This window comes from Monodelphis domestica, chromosome 4 (assembly GCF_027887165.1).
Source record: "Monodelphis domestica isolate mMonDom1 chromosome 4, mMonDom1.pri, whole genome shotgun sequence".
Taxonomy (NCBI): Eukaryota; Metazoa; Chordata; class Mammalia; order Didelphimorphia; family Didelphidae; genus Monodelphis; species Monodelphis domestica.
The window spans coordinates 360,635,892-360,651,672 of record NC_077230.1 but is presented as its reverse complement, the minus strand read 5'-3'; the positions used below and the strand labels follow the sequence as shown (position 1 = coordinate 360,651,672).

Here is a 15,781-nt window from a genome sequence, read left to right as displayed (position 1 = left end):
CCATGGTTCTCCTACTTAATAAATAGAGGGAAGCAATCCTTGTGGAGAAGAGGCCTTTCATTTCCACCTGCATTAGCCACTGACCAAATATCTCTATATGAGTAAGGACATTGGGAATAGTAGTGTTCCTGTCTCCACCAACTTTCCTCTTAGTCCAAGACTGAGCTCTGCTTCTAACCTGATTCTCACCAGGGAAGTTTCCTTGGTAGAGACACAACCTGGTACTGCCTCTTCAGGGGATGTAGCCCCTGCCTTTTCAGCAACAATAGCTATTAAAGAACTGAAAAAGAGTTCTTATCACCAGAGACCTTGGGTCTGTCAACTGATTCAACAGATATGGCCTTATTAATGGAAATTACACAAGAGAAATTGAATGACTCATTTCTTAGTAGCTACAGTGCCCTAAGGACTGTGGGATTTCCCCATCTAACTTATATGGAAACTGCCTACATGTATACCTTCTCTCTCCTTTAGAATGTGTTCCTTGAGAGCAGGGATTTCCCTGTTTTTGTTTTTGTTTATTTGGTCTTTTTTGGTATTTGTGTTCCCAATGTTAACAGAATGCTTGGCACACAGAAAGCATCTAGTACAGTGATGGCAAACTTATGGCACAGGTGCCAAAGATGGCACACAGAGGGCTCTCTGGGTATGTGGCCACCCTCCCCAGCCCCCACCTCCAGAGTTTGTTACTAGAAAGGCAGAGGGACTTGGACAGAGCTGCTCCCTTCCACCTTTCCACCATGCTTGATATTTTTCACATCCCTCTCCCCTCTATCCAGCAGCCCAATGGGAGTGCAGAGCAGATAAGGTCTGAGGCTCACAGGTAGCAGAGCTGGAGGGGAGTGGAGTGCTAAGGTCACTCCATTTTCCCTCTCTAAACTCACTGAGGATATTCCTTACTTCACTCACTCCTTTCAGCAGCCCAATGGGAACATTTTTTCCATCCCCTGTGTGAGACAAAGAGGGGTGAGTGTACCCAGCATGTGGAGGGGAGGGATATGGCATGTGGTCTCTGGGGGTGGGTGGATATGGCACTTTTTCTGGAGGGTGGGGCCCAGCACTCCATCTCTAAAAGGTTCATCATCACTGATCTAGTAAATGCTTTTTATTCATTCCTACCTGTGTGACTTTAGGTAAGGTACATCCTTCATATATAAAATGAGGGATTAGAAAAGGGGGTGAATGGTGTTCTAAATCCTATCATTGATCTTCCCTAAATAATTCATATTTCTGCCATATTGTCTATCTATGAAGTTATCTGTCTTCATGAATGCACACAATCCTTATAACAATGGTGTGAGATAAGGAATAGAAATATTATTAGTCCCATTTGGCAGATTCTGAATCTCAGAAGATAAAATAACTGGTTTCAGGTCAAACAACTAGTAATCTACAGAACTAGTATTCAATCAGGTCTTCCAACTCCAAGTCAGGTGTTTTCCCTATTACATTGCCCTGCCTCTGTCTGTGGCAGTCTGTGGGTGTATTCTCCATGGAATGTAGAATGAGGAGACAGAAATAGAGGATTTAATATATGGCACCTGAATAGTGGCAACTAGACTCAATGGAGTTTCTTGAGAATGGGAAAAGAATAGCAAGTTATACATTTTCTTAATATTCTTAGAAGGCAGATCAGCACTGGGGAAAGGGCAATAAGCCAAGAATCAGGAGACCTGAGTTCCAGTCTTGGCTCTGTGTGACCTTGGACAAATCATTCCCCTTCTCTAGGTCTTCCCTTGTAATATCAGAGAACTAGGGTGGATTATCTGTAAGGTCCTTTCTGCTCTGATGGTCAGTAATCTTATTATTTTTATGGATGCAAGGTGGAGCTGTCCAAAATCAGTTTGGAAGTAGTGAATTCACTGGAAGAAAGTAAGGCAAAAATGGACCAAGAGTTCTGACCATGTTACAGCTTGTCTATATCTTTCCTAAAATGTGCTTCTCAAACATGACCACAAAATTCCAGATGTAGCCTGACCAGGGCTGAGGATAGGAGAATGATCACTTTTTTGTTCCATATGCAATGCCACTTTAAAAATATATGTGAATTAACTTTTATGCTTGCCAGTCAATGTAACATGTATGCCCTTCATACGATTTATAGTCCACTGAATTCCAATCCTCACAGATTTTCTTCATATTGTCTAGCTATACCTCTCCCATCCTGTATTGGTTAAGATGCATTTTTGAACCTAAGTATAAAATTACATTTTATTTCCTCAGACTCAACTGGCCCAATGTTTTAGCCTATAGAGACCTTTTGAGATCCTGACACTATTATCCAATATGTTAATTATTCCTCTCAGTTTTGTGTTAGCTTTGGCCCTTTGTGCTTTTATCCAAATCACCAGCAAAATTGCTGAACACCATACAGGGCTAACGATAGATCCTTGGGGCACTTCACTGAAGACATCCTTTCAAGCTGATGTGACTGGTTATTGCTAATCCTTTGGGTCTGGTTTTTCACTAGACTCAAATCCCACTAATTGAACTCACTTCTAGACCTTTCCTCTATTTCCCCCACAAGAATAGCATGAGAAACTTTGCCTAATGTAATGATGAAATTGAAGTATATACTGTCTACAGAATTCTCTAGATATATCAGTTTAATTTTTTTGACCTAGACCTAGTATTCCATTAATACCAAAGACTCCATTAGAATGTGAGCTTCTTGAGAACTGGGACTGTTTGTTTTTTCCATTTTTATCCCCAGTGTTTAGCACAGTGCTTTGCATAGAGTAAGCACTTAATAAATATTGCATTCATTCATTCATTCTTCCATTTATCTGTTCCTGGTTAGGAAGCCTCTTTTGTTAAAGCAGACAGACAATTTTTTTTGCAACTCATAGTCTTTAAGGATTACTGGGTGGGTGAGTGGGGTAGGTAGTGGCTCAATGGATAGATACTGGAGGTCCTGTGTTCAAATGTGCCCTTGGACATTTCCTGTGTTACTCTGAGCAAGTCATTTAACTACCATTGTCTAGGCTTCACTGCTTTTTGGCCCTGTGGCTAATACACAACACTGAGGTTTTTTTTTAATCTTTACCTTCCATATTATTGGTTTTAAGGCAGAAGAGCAGTAAGGGTCACACAGCTAGGAAGTGTCTGAAACCATATTTAAACCTAGGACCTCTCGCCTCTAGGCCTGACACTCAATCCACTGAGCTACCCAGCTGTCCCCCCACAGCATTGATTTTAAGACAGAGGATAAGGGTTTAAAAAAAAAGCTGTGTAGGGACACTCACTTCCCCTGGGCCACATGGTCAAAGGTCTTCTTGACTCCAAAGGCAGCTCTCTCTCTCCTTGACCACACTGCCTAATTACCCTATAAAAACAAGGAAATGAGCTCTTTTGATTTATGGTACAGAGTGAATATTGCAAGAGGCAACTGAAGCCCTCTAGGCTTCTCAGAAATCCAATTTAAAACATGGATATTAGACTAAATCATGCAGTTTATGTCGACAACATGTGTAATAAAATAAAAAAGAAAAACGTAAGAGATCATTGTCTGCATTCTTTTCTCAGTTTGGCCATGTGGTAGATATTGTGGCTTTAAAAACAAGGAAGAGGAGAAGGTTAGCATTTGTTATATTTAAAGAACTTGGCTCATCTACAAATGCCTTGAAACAGTTACAAGGTTTTCCATTTTATGGTAAGCCAATATGAATTCAATATGCAAAACCAGACTGTGATGTAATCTCTAAAATGTGTGGCCCTTTTGCTGATAAGGAAAAGAAAAGAAAAAGGCTAAATCTTTGGAGTAAACTGCTAATGCTGCAAATAAAAAGCCTGGTCAGGCCACACCAAATTCAGGTAACAGCCAAGGAAATGCAACCTCAAATCCTCAGGTGCCTGATTACCCACTGAATGATATTTTATTCCTAAATAACTTGCCAGAAGAGACTAATGAAATGATGTTATCTATGCTGTTTAATCAGTTTCCTGGTTTCAAAGAAGGTGTGCTTGGAACTTGGGGGACATTATATTGTTTTTGTGAAATTTGAAAATGATGGACAGGCTGGTGTAGCCAGAGATGCCGTGCAAGGATTTCATATCATTCCATGCTATGAAGATGACATATGCCAAGAAATAGTTTTATGGATATTATTGGAATGACTTGGTTTTATTTATGGTTTTTGTTTTTCATTTTAAAAAAATTTATAATTTAGAAATTTTGAGTTTTCTGAGATCAGTAATGAAAGTAGTAAAACATTTTGTATAAACTTTTTAAAAAACTCAGATGCCTTTGAATAGGTAGACAGCTCAATGGAAAGAGAGCCAAGCCTGGAGACAGGAATGGGAAAATGAAAGGAATATTGACTATACTGATTGGTTGGATTTGTTCAAGCCTCCATTTTCCCAGGGATTTTGGATCCTATGGAACCTTGACATAATAACAATGCTTTGTGACTATAAGCTAAGCTTGAGAAATGGCAACCACCAAACTGAATCCTGATGGGACTGTTTCTACTAAACTTGGACCAGAAGCAGCCATAGGGACTTTTCCAGATAAAGCAATCATTATCTTGACCAGCCTACCCCAGGAACTGACTGTTACACCCTTTCCCCTGAGATATGGTGATCTTGATCAATAAAAAAGCTAGCCAGCCTGGTAGTTGATGGGCTCCTTTCTTAGGAGAGGAGTTCCACATGCATGCAGTTCAGTTAAGAAGAATAAAATTTAATGCCTTTGCTTTTTCCCTCTGCTTCTCCATCTTTTTGTTTCTTACTTGGTTCAACTCCATTCTGTGGGACCAGATCCCTGGGAAGGTATTGGGTTGACAGGAGATCCTGGGCTCAAATTTGACCTCAGATACTTCCTAGCTGTGTGACCCTGGACAAGTCACTTACTCTAATTGCCTAGCTTTTATCACCCTTACACCTTGGAACCAATTCCTCCTATTGACTCTAAAACAGAAGGTAAAGGTTAAAAAAACAACAACTCATATTCTCTAGTGTCTCTACAAATTTTGCATACTACAACATGCAAGAGACATTTTGTATAATTAAAACTTACTCATAAAAAAAATAAGGAAACAAAGTCTAGAAGTCTTCTTGTTCATCTTCTCCTGGAAGGACTGGACTCTCTGTGGTCAGTCACCAGTGACTTCTGATGAATTTTGAGCTCAGCTTCTCAGGCACATAGATTCTGGGAAATGTTCAAGGACAAATATCTGTGTGGAGATACGTTGCACCCACTTATTTACATGGAAGACTGGTGGTGATGCTTCTGATGATGGATAGTATTTTGAAGCAGTATGCCTTGGATTCTGGCTTGGTCATGGGTCATGGGATCTAAAACTGGAAGAGACCTTAGAGTTCATTTAGTCTATGTTACAGCTGAGCTCACTTATCTCAGAAAGGTGAGGTGATTTGCTGAAAGTCATATAGCTAAGTAACACAAGTGGGATTCCAGTCTAGGTTCTTGCACGTAAACTTGGTGGATTTTTTTTCTCTGCTGTAGCATTGATGGAACATCACTCAGAGGAAGTCATGATATAGATTTGGAAAAGAAAAAAAAAGCAAAATGAAGTTAGAGAATTATATGCTAGAAGCAAAACCCCAAAGCAAAACAAAATGGCAACAGTGTATAATGGAAATAGGGACAGCTAGGTGGTGCAGGGGAAAGTCAAAGTTCCAGATACTTAATAGCTGTGTGATCCTGGGCAAGTCCCTTAACTGTGTTTGCCTCAGTTTTCTCATCTCATGTGAAATCAGCTGGAGATGGAAATGGCAAACCACTCTCTGCCAAGAAAACTCCACATGGAGTCACGAAGAGACAGAAAAAACTGAAAAATGACTAAACAATAATGGAAATAGCCCTTGCTTAGGAGATATGAAACCCTGAGTCACATGGCTTTGCCACAATTCCCTTGTTGACCTTGAGTAAATCACTTTCTGTGCCTTGGTTTCCTCATCTGTAAGATGATCAGTTTGGGCTATATTTTGTCCCTTTAGCTCTCTTCTAACTCTAAAATGCTATCAGTACCAAGCTCGATGAAGACATTAATGAAACTGGGCATGTTCAGAATTAACCAGCACGAGCCCAGAAACCTGGAGGTCTATCTGTCACAATCATGACCCAGGCTGTTTGACTGCATCTCAAGGCCACCGTCCTTGGTGTGGTCCTGGCTGTCTCCATTGACAGTGTAAGACATTCTGCTCAGATGGAGCCACCCAGGCTAGCAAAGAGTTGTCTTTTTTCTTCCCTTCTGGCTCTGAAGGGTGCCTGCTGTCTTTCCTCTGATGTCAACCTTCTGAGAAGCAAGAACTGGTCAGATTCTGCTACACTCTGATCATACCTGCCCTGTTGTGGAATCCCAAATGGAATGGAGGTTTGAGGGGGGCACAGGGTCTCTGATACCCCACCTGATTTCTTGTCCTTTGCCTCTTTCCTGTAAAAGTGGAGTAAAAACCTCTTTTGCCTATAGAAAGTAGGAACAAAGTGGATGGTCCTTGACTGAGAGGTGACTGAATAAATCACAGTATATGAATGTGAGGGATTGTTCATCGTTGTTCAGTAAAAAATGATGAAAACCAGGAATTCAGAGAAACACAGGAAGACCAGACGGAGATGATGAAAAACAAAGTAAGGAGAACCAGGAAAACAATATAGTAGGTCCTTGTTTTATATACACCAAATACATGCTAATTCAGGTGTGTGTGATTGCCAATGGAAAATAATAAAATGAGAAAAATACACAAAATAACAATTTTAATTACTCTCCAAATCCACACCATTTTTTTCAAGCGGGGTTAAGTCTCTCAGCAGTTTGCCCAATCACGCTTGTTCTCTCTCTGTGAGAAATGTTAGTGTGAGTGTTTACAGTGGTTTGTGCCAAATGTTAGCTCTGGCATCAGTCATTTTTTGGGAGTTCTCACTTGTAACAAGTTGTGTTCTCATCAGAGCAGCGATTCTCTTTGTTTCATTAATGTTATTTAGTTGTTAATAATGGCCCCAAATTATAAGAGTAGTGATGCTGGTAGCTCTGATAAGCCTAAGAAAAGTCATAAAGTGCCTAGCTTTGTTTGTATAAGAAATACATATTAAATAGTGGGGTTTGCTATTATGCACGATTTTCAACTTATGTGAATGGATTGGCCACGTAAAACGAAGTCCTACTGTATGCACCAAAATAACAAGTTTTTAAATAATGGTTTTAAATTTGCAAAACACTATAAATAATATCTCATTTAGGTGATAGGTTCTCTGAAAATCCCTACTTTACAGATGAGGAAATTGAGGTTAGGTGACCTGTCTAAGGTCACACAGCTAAAGAGTGAGATAAGATTTGAACTCAGGTCTTCTTTATTTGAATTTCACCATACCACCTTAGCTGCCATATTTATGTGACAATAACATAAATTAAAAGAATGCTAAAAGAAAGCCAAATGCTGAGTAATTATAATGAGTAATCTTGGTTTCAGAGAAGAGGTAATGATGGCAGATGATGTGGGCAGAATGTGGCATACTGCATAGGATGTTGGATGGACTCACCATTTCACTAATTTTCATTTAACTTTTTTGGTTCTGTTACAAGAGAGAGTAAATGCTAAAGGAGGAGGAAGGGAGAGAGGGGTGGATGCAGAATATATACTGGGAAAGGACTGTCATGTAAGAAATAAAAGGCAGTTGTTCACATCATGTCAGAAACAAAAGTACAGGATATTAAAAAAACCCCCTACAAACCTTAGAGCAGTTTTAGTCTATTAAAACAAGATAAAAAAATCCTTTACCTTCTATCTTAGAATCAATACTGTATATTGGCTCTAAGGCAGAAGATCAGAAGGGTTAGGCAATGGGGGTTAAGTGACTTGCCCAGGGTCACACAGCTAGGAAGTGTCTGAGGTCACATTTGAACCCAGGACCTCCCATCTCTAGGCCTGGCTCTCAATCCACTGAGCCAGCCTGGTGCCCCTAAAACTTGAGATTTTTGGATGTCAGATTCTGAACTAAGACTATAACTTTAAAAAAAGTGAAGTAAAATGTCCGAAAATTGACAATTTACTGTATATGCATCAGGTGCACTATCCAGGTACACAGACAAATATACACAGAGACACATGTATTCACACAGGAACACAGATACAGACATGCCTGGAGCAGCCCGCCCTTTTCTCTATATCTCTCTTTTCATGCATCCTTTTTTTCCCCCCTTCTAAAACCCTTACTGTCTACTTTAGAACTGATACTGTGTATCCAAGGCAGAAGAGTGGTAAGGGTTAGGCAATGGTGGATAAGTGACTTGTCCAGGGTCACACAGCTAGTTTGAGGTCATATTTGAACCTAGAACTTCTGGTCTCTAGGCCTGGCTCTCAATCCACTGAGCCACCCAGATGCCCCCTCTTTTCATGCATTCTTTCTGCAGATACCATCTGGTCATACTATGTAAAAGGGATGAGAGAAGTCCAGGAGGCTCCAAGCAAATTCTGGTGCTTTCTCAGGGAGCCCCCAATGCTCTCTTGGAAGCTCCAGACACAGTTCAGTTCTCACTGGTCAGTAGCGCCAGGACCTTTCTTAAATGATGCTCAGAAACCCCGTGTCTGTTCCTGGTGAATGCAGCAGTGACAGGACACACCAGATCTGCATGCAGGGATGACAGCTGACAACTGAGTGCTTGCTTTGCATCCAACTTTCTAAGCTGTATAGAGGCAGTAAGAAGCAAGGGAGATGCTGGGGAGAGAGGTGGCTGTGGCCTCCATAACCTTGTCCTCCCCACAGATTGGAGGGTCTCAGAGTGGAGGGGCCACCTCTCTCCATCACGCAGGGGGTCTCTTGAAAGCAGCAACTCTGACTCTCTCAGACCTGGAGCTGTTTGAGGACACGGACATCTCTCTGAGGGACAGGGGCCCCATTTTCCCTATCATGCCAGGGATTTCCCAGGGCAGGGATTATTCCATTATTCATCTGTCCCTTCCTCCCTCTCCCTTCCACCCTGAGTGTCCAGCACAATGCTCAACTTCCAGTGGTTTCCAGGCAAGGTTGCTGACTGACTGAATGGAGGACAACCAGCTTCTCTCAACATCCTTACCCTGGGCATTTGCTTCAGAGTTTAGATTAGGAAACTGCAGATTCTTGGCTTCTATTCTCCAGGACTTTGAATTCTGTTTTAATGACTCACAGACCTGAGAATCTTGCTCTACCTCAATATATCAGGTGAGGATGTAGGTAAGTCTTTACCCAGCCTTGCTGTGTAAACAGTTCTGTGCTCTATAGGACATGAGAGGGGGAAAGAGAAAGAGAGAGACAGAGAGAGACAGACACACACATACACATACACGGGGGGGGAGACAGAGAGAGACACAGAGAGAGAGAGACAGAGAGACAGAGAGAGACAGAGACAGAGACACACACACAGAGAAAGAGTGAGGGAGAGAGGAAGTGAGGGAGGGAGGGAGGGAGAGAGGGAGGGAAAGAAAGAGAGAGGAAGAGAGAGAGGAGGGAGAAGGAGAGGGGGAGAAGGGGGAGAGAGATAGAGGGAGGGAGAAAGAGAGACACACAGAGAGGAAGACAGAGAGAGAGGGACAGAGAGAGAGGGAGAGGGAGAGAGAGAAGGAGGGAGGGAAAGAACATTCTTGGAATCAGGAAGTCCTGAGTTCAAATCTTACCTTAAATACTAACTAACTGTACAAATCTGGGCTAGTTATTTTATTTCTTTCAGCCTCAGTTACCTCAGCTGTAAAAATGAAGAGGTTACACTCAACAGCTTCTAATGTCCCTTCCAGCTCTAAATCTGTGATCCTATAATCTACCACTGAGAAAACAGACTAGGTCCCTGACATCAGTGAAATAGTAAAGATGACAATAATAACCTCCAATTCTGTTGTACTTTAGGGTTAATAAGAGGGAGGCAGCTCAATGCTTTCAGGAAGACCTGCCAGGTCCTACAACACCGGTTATCAAGACAGCATGAATTTGTTAAGTGCTTACTATGTATCAGACACATGCCCAGGGTGCAAAGAAGGAATTTCTATTATATACAAACTCTGTATTTCTGACTCTCAAGTCTAGGGTCCTTTTTGCTATGTCCTGTAGTTGTTCTGGGCATCTAGGTGGTGAAGGAGATAGAGTGACTGGACCGGAATGACTTCCTGACTTCATAGCTGGTCTCAGACACTTACTAGCTGTGTGACCCTGTGTAAGTTATTTAACCTTGTTTGCCTCAGTTTGAACTGGAGAAGGAAATTGCAAACCATTCTGGTATCTTTGCCAAAACACAGTGCTTTGCATATAGAAATGCTTTTCCATCCATTCATTTCAGTTCATTAGAAGGTAAGTTCCCTCAACACAAGGTCTTCTCCATGCCCGTCTCTGAATCCCTAAATACTGACACATCTTTGCCAAGAAAATCCCAAGGGGATCCAGAAGAGTCGGGTGACTGAAAATGACTGAACAACAACTAAATATAAGGCTGGGGACATTAAAACCAAATTGAAATAGTCCCTGCCCTCAAAGAGTTTGCATTCATAGGGCAACTAAATGGCTCAATGGATTAAGAGCTGAGCCTAGAAACAGGAGGTTCTGGGTTCAAATCTGGCCTCAGACACTTTCTAACTGTATGACCCTGGGCAAGTCACTTAACCCCCATTGCCCACCCCTTGCCACTCTTCTGCCTTGGAACCAATGCATAATATTAATTCCAAGACAGATGTAAGGGTTCAAGAAAAAAAAGTTTACATTCTATTGGGGGGGGGGATACAATATTCCATCATGATGCACAGATATGCAGATACAAAGACTTTGAGATCTAGTGCACTGACAGGTAGTTGAGGAAGGGTTTCCTTAAGAGGAACTAGGCAGAACTTTGAAGGAATCTAAGGATTCTAAGAGGCAGAGGAGAGAAAGAAATGCATAAGTGACAGCCTGTGGAAGACAGTCATAAGAGGAGATGGGATGTCTAGTTTAGGGAAGTTAGGAGGCTAAGTTGACTAGAATACAGAATATGAAGGGAAGAAATGTGCAATAAGCCTGGAAAGCTAGACTGAAGCCAGATTGCGAAGGACTTTAAATGCCAAACTGAGCAGAAATAGGATTTAAAAGATATTGTGCAAGGAGTATCAATACATTTGGCAACCAATTGGATATAGAGGGTGATGAGAATGTAGTTTTAAGGATAATTTCAGAATTGTGAACTTAGGTGACTTGAAAGATGGTGGATTCCTTGACAGAAATGGGAGTTTGTAGAAGGAGTGGGTTTGGTGGAGAAGATGAGTTCTATTTTGGACTTGTTGAGTTTGAGATGCTGATGGAACATTTGGATAGCTCCAACATGCAATTGGTGATGCAGGACTACAGTTCAGGAGAGAGAAGAGGTTGATGTATAGATAGATATGGGGCTGATTTTTGCAAATGTAGAAGCCAGTACATGGTGGGGCATTCAGCCTAGAATCAGGAAAACTGAGTTCAAAACCAGACTCAAACATTTTAGCTGTGTGACACCCTGGACAGTCATCTGACCTCTTTCTACCTTAGTTTCCTTATCTGTAAAATGGGATAATAATAGTACCTACTTTCCAAGGTAATTGTAAGGATCAATTGAGGTAATACTCATAAAACACTTTGCAAAACTTAAAGTACTAAACAAATGATAATCATTGATGAAAATGTAGTAAAGGTATTGGTTAGGTTGGGTTGGTGAAGGCAGATAGACAGTCTCTCTTAACTTTCTCCTACCAGACTCTTCTTCCTCCTTTCTTTTTAGCCATTCCATGAGTACTTCCCTCTTGTAGAAGTGATTTTCCTTTTAAACTAGGCCAAAGTAATGGTAAACTTCTATTTCAATGCCAGTTCGGCCAATTATTTTCCCAGTCACTGCTGCTAACTTATTTGTCCAGGGGGATGGTGATAAATGTACTTTCTTTGCCTTGGGAAGTTATAGGGGAAAAAAAGAAAGAAAAAGAAAGGAAAGAAAAAAATCAATATTTTAAAGCTCTGAACCCCCAGCCAGAAATCTCACTTTGGCAAAACACTGGAGCTTTCAATCAATCTCTCTTCCCTACCAGGTTGTTCCCAATCCCCCCACAGCAACATTTCATCAAAGCAATAGCATACATAATTTAAATGTTCTTGATCTATGGTTTCCCCACATTTGCCTAAGAAAACAAGTAAAACACCCTAGAGTAAACCAACTTTTAAGAAACTAGGAGAATGTTTTTCATGCCCATGGGAGACATCCTTTAAAGAGTTCATTGAAAGGGGAGGGGAGAAATGAAGGGTCTGTGACCTCAGACTGCAACCCAAAGGACTTTTTCAGGAAAACAGGATTCATCCCAATGGGGCTCATGTAGGATTTATCCATACCACTTTGGTTCTGTATTCCCAGGACAGATGAGCTCTAGGCAGTAGGCCCTCTCTAGCTTCTACTTCTCTTGGATCCCTCAACTTCTTCTTTTTCCCTTTCCATGAATCCAGGAACAAGTTTGTGAGACTGAACCAGCCTCTCTATTAGTCCCAAGATCAGGGCAAAACTCATTCTAGAGGATGGAGTTGAGATAGGGAAAATTGGGAAGTACTTGCCCAACCAGTGGGTAGCCATCTCTAAACCTAAAGCATTTCCAAGTTAGTGCTGCATTCAGATAATGAATGACACCAATGAAGAAGAGTTAGAGAACATGGTTTCAAATGTAGACTGCCACATATTACTTGTGTTACCTTGGACAAATCACTTTGGACCCAAGTTTTTTCATTTGTAAAATTAGGGGGTTGGAGAAGATGACCTTCTAAGTTTTTTCTTCCAGTTCCAAGTTTATATATCATTCTTGAAGAAGAAGATCCTGGATAGAAAACCAAGTTTTGTGGTTCATTGGAGCCCCCAGTTGTTTTACAGTTTAGCTGATTTGCTTGGTACTTCGTGTCAAGGCAAAAAAAGCTTTAGGCTCACCAGCTCTCAGTCTCTTATGAAACCAAAGAGACACCCCTTTCAACTTATTTTAGAAGTAGTTCCTGTTGTCAGCGAATGCTAATAGGCACCAAATTAGGGTAATGGATAGATGGAGGCCCATTAATATAATCACAGAGCCCTGGATCAGGTTGCCTTTCATACTTATAATTAAAAAAAATTTTTTAATTCAATTTCATTTTACTTTCCATTTCAAATTCTCTGCCAAGAGTGCATTAGTGTCCTGATTTTTCCCACATCCCCTCCAATATTTGTCACTTTTCTTTTTTGTCACTTTAGCCAACCCATGGATAGGAGGTGGTAGTTCCTATACTTTTAATTTCTTTAATAATTAGTGATTAGATTTTAAAAATATGGTTATTGATAATATTGATTTCTTCCTCTGAAAACTTTTTGTATCCTTTGACCATTATCAATTGGGGAATGACTTTTTTTTTTTATGAATTTGACTCCGTTCCATATATTTTTTAGGAATGAAGCCTTTAGCAGAGAAATTTGTTGCAAAGACTACCCTGCCCAGTTTCTTGCTTTTCATTTAATTTTAGCAGCATTGGTTTGTTTTGTGCAAAACCTTTAAAATTATGTCCCTTTTAGTTCCTGTGAATCCCTCTATCCCTTGTTCACAAATTTTTCTCTTATCCACAGATCTGACAGGCAACATCTTAAATGCCACACTACATTGCTTATAATGTCACCCTTTAAGCCAAAATCATTTACCTATTTTGAGCTCATCATGACTTATGGTATGAGATTTTTGCCTAATTTTTGCCTGATTGCTTTCCAGCTTTCCCAACAATTTTTGTCAGATAGTAAGTTCTTATCTCAATATCTGGGATCTTTGAGTTTGCCCCTAATTAAAAAAAAATTCTTACTTTCTTAGAATATACTAAGTATCAGTTCCAAGGCAGAAGAGCCGGAAGGGCTAGGCAATTGGGGTTAAATGATTTGTTCAGGGTCACACAGTAAGGAAATATCTGAGGTCAGATCTGAACCTAGGACCTTCCATCTCCAGTCCTGGCACTCTATCCCCTAAGCTACTAGTTCCTCCTTGCTCCTAATTTTTGACAGTGACTTTTTGGTATATTCAATGGTGGGAGAACTGGCCAAAGACAGGACAGCTCCTGGGGCTGGCTTCCTCACACTTGCTCTTCACCCTAGGCTAGGCCTAAGAACTGACCCACTTTGGCCTGGGCTACTTGCTCTTCCTTCCCTCTCTAGTGCTGAGTCCATGAGCAGTTGGAAACTTGCCTGGCCCATAATAGGTACTTAGTAAATGCTTGTTGATTGATTGATTAGGGGCTCAAAAGTTCTCTTTCCTACCACCCAGATGGTAGCATCCAAAGCTAAAAGAAGCTTTAGGGACTATCTAATCCAAACTTGCAAATGAGGAAACTGAGGGTAAGAGAGGTCTAGTAAGCATTCTATTCAAGATTCGAACCTGGGTCTGTTGATTTCTATTCCAGTGATCTCTTTGCAGAGGCTCTCCATTTGTAGCCTCTATGTGGAGCTGTCTTAGAGCCTCACTGTCCACTGAGTGTTTGTCCTGGACTGGGTACCACACAGACTTTTGCTCTTCCATTTTACTCCCCATGTTGCTCTTGTTTATTTGTGTCCAGTTCTTTGTGATCCCATGGACAACAGCTCTCCATGGATTTTCTTGGTTAGAGTGCTAGAGTGGTTTGCCATTTCTTTCTCCAATGGATCCAATGGATTTTTAAAGATTTTGTTATTATCTCCATTTACAATCAGAGCTTAAGTGACTTGCCCAAGGTCACAGAGATAGGAAATCTCTGAGGCTCCATCTGAACTCAGGTCTTCCTGACTTCATGACCAACACTCTATCCACTGAGCCTCCTCAGCATACAAAGATTAAGTGAATTATCCAAGATTACACTGGATTTGAATTCAGGTCTTTCTGATTCCAGGCCCAGTGTTCAACCATTGAGCTACAGCAGCCTTCCATTTTGGCACGAGTCATCCGCAGAGTTGTATTCCTTGGTACATAATGTGTACTCCCACAAATGAACAAATGAATGAATGAAAGAATGAATGAAAAGACACTTATTGAGTACTACTATGTGGTAAGTGCTTTGAGAAAGGCTGGGGATACAAATATAAAAGTGGAAACAATTTATCTTAAGGAGCTCATTGGGGGAATGGTGGCCATATAATGATTGGGTTTGGAAAGTTATAGGGATGATGAAGGGGGGGGGGCATAAGGGAGTGTCTGCTCTGATGCTAGGATCAATGATAGAATTGATTTTATTCTGGTTCTAGAGCTAGAAACTAATATGGGAGGTAGAATTGGGGTTGGTTTAGTGAGGGTATTTGGAGAGGAGATGTAGATGGTGATGTCAGGGAGTGAAGTGAAGTATGGCTAGAGTTGGGCCTCAATGTACTGGGCCTTGTGGTCCATATGGTTCTATATGGTACCATAGATAGTGTTGGGACTGGAGTCAGAAAAGCCTGAGTTCAAATTTAGCCTCAGACATGATCTTGCTGTGTGACTCTGGGTAAGACACTTCACTTCTGTCTTTCTCAGTTACTTCAACTGTAAAATAGGAATAATAATGGTACTTGTCATTATTAAATTAGGGTTTTTGTGAGGATCAAACGAGTTAAATATTTTTTTTAGACCTTACCTTCTGTCTTAGAATCAATAAAGTGTATTGGTTCCAAGGCAGAAGAGTGGTAAGGGCTAGGCATTGGGGGTTAAGTGACTTGTCCAAGGTGACACAACTAGGAAGTGTCTGAGGCCAGATTTGAACCTAGAACTTCCTGTCTTTATGTTTGACTCTTGATCCACTGAGCCACCAGGCTGCCCCCAAATAAATTAATTTTTGTGAAATGTTTAACACAGTGCGAGGTGCTTTGGAGGTGCT

General features: G+C 41.0%; 1 pseudogene; it reads left to right on the top strand.

The window, feature by feature from the left end:
- Nucleotides 1-1,670: 1,670 nt before the first annotated feature.
- LOC100023772 (U2 small nuclear ribonucleoprotein B''-like) lies at nt 1,671-4,093 on the top strand (annotated as a pseudogene).
- Nucleotides 4,094-15,781: the final 11,688 nt, after the last annotated feature.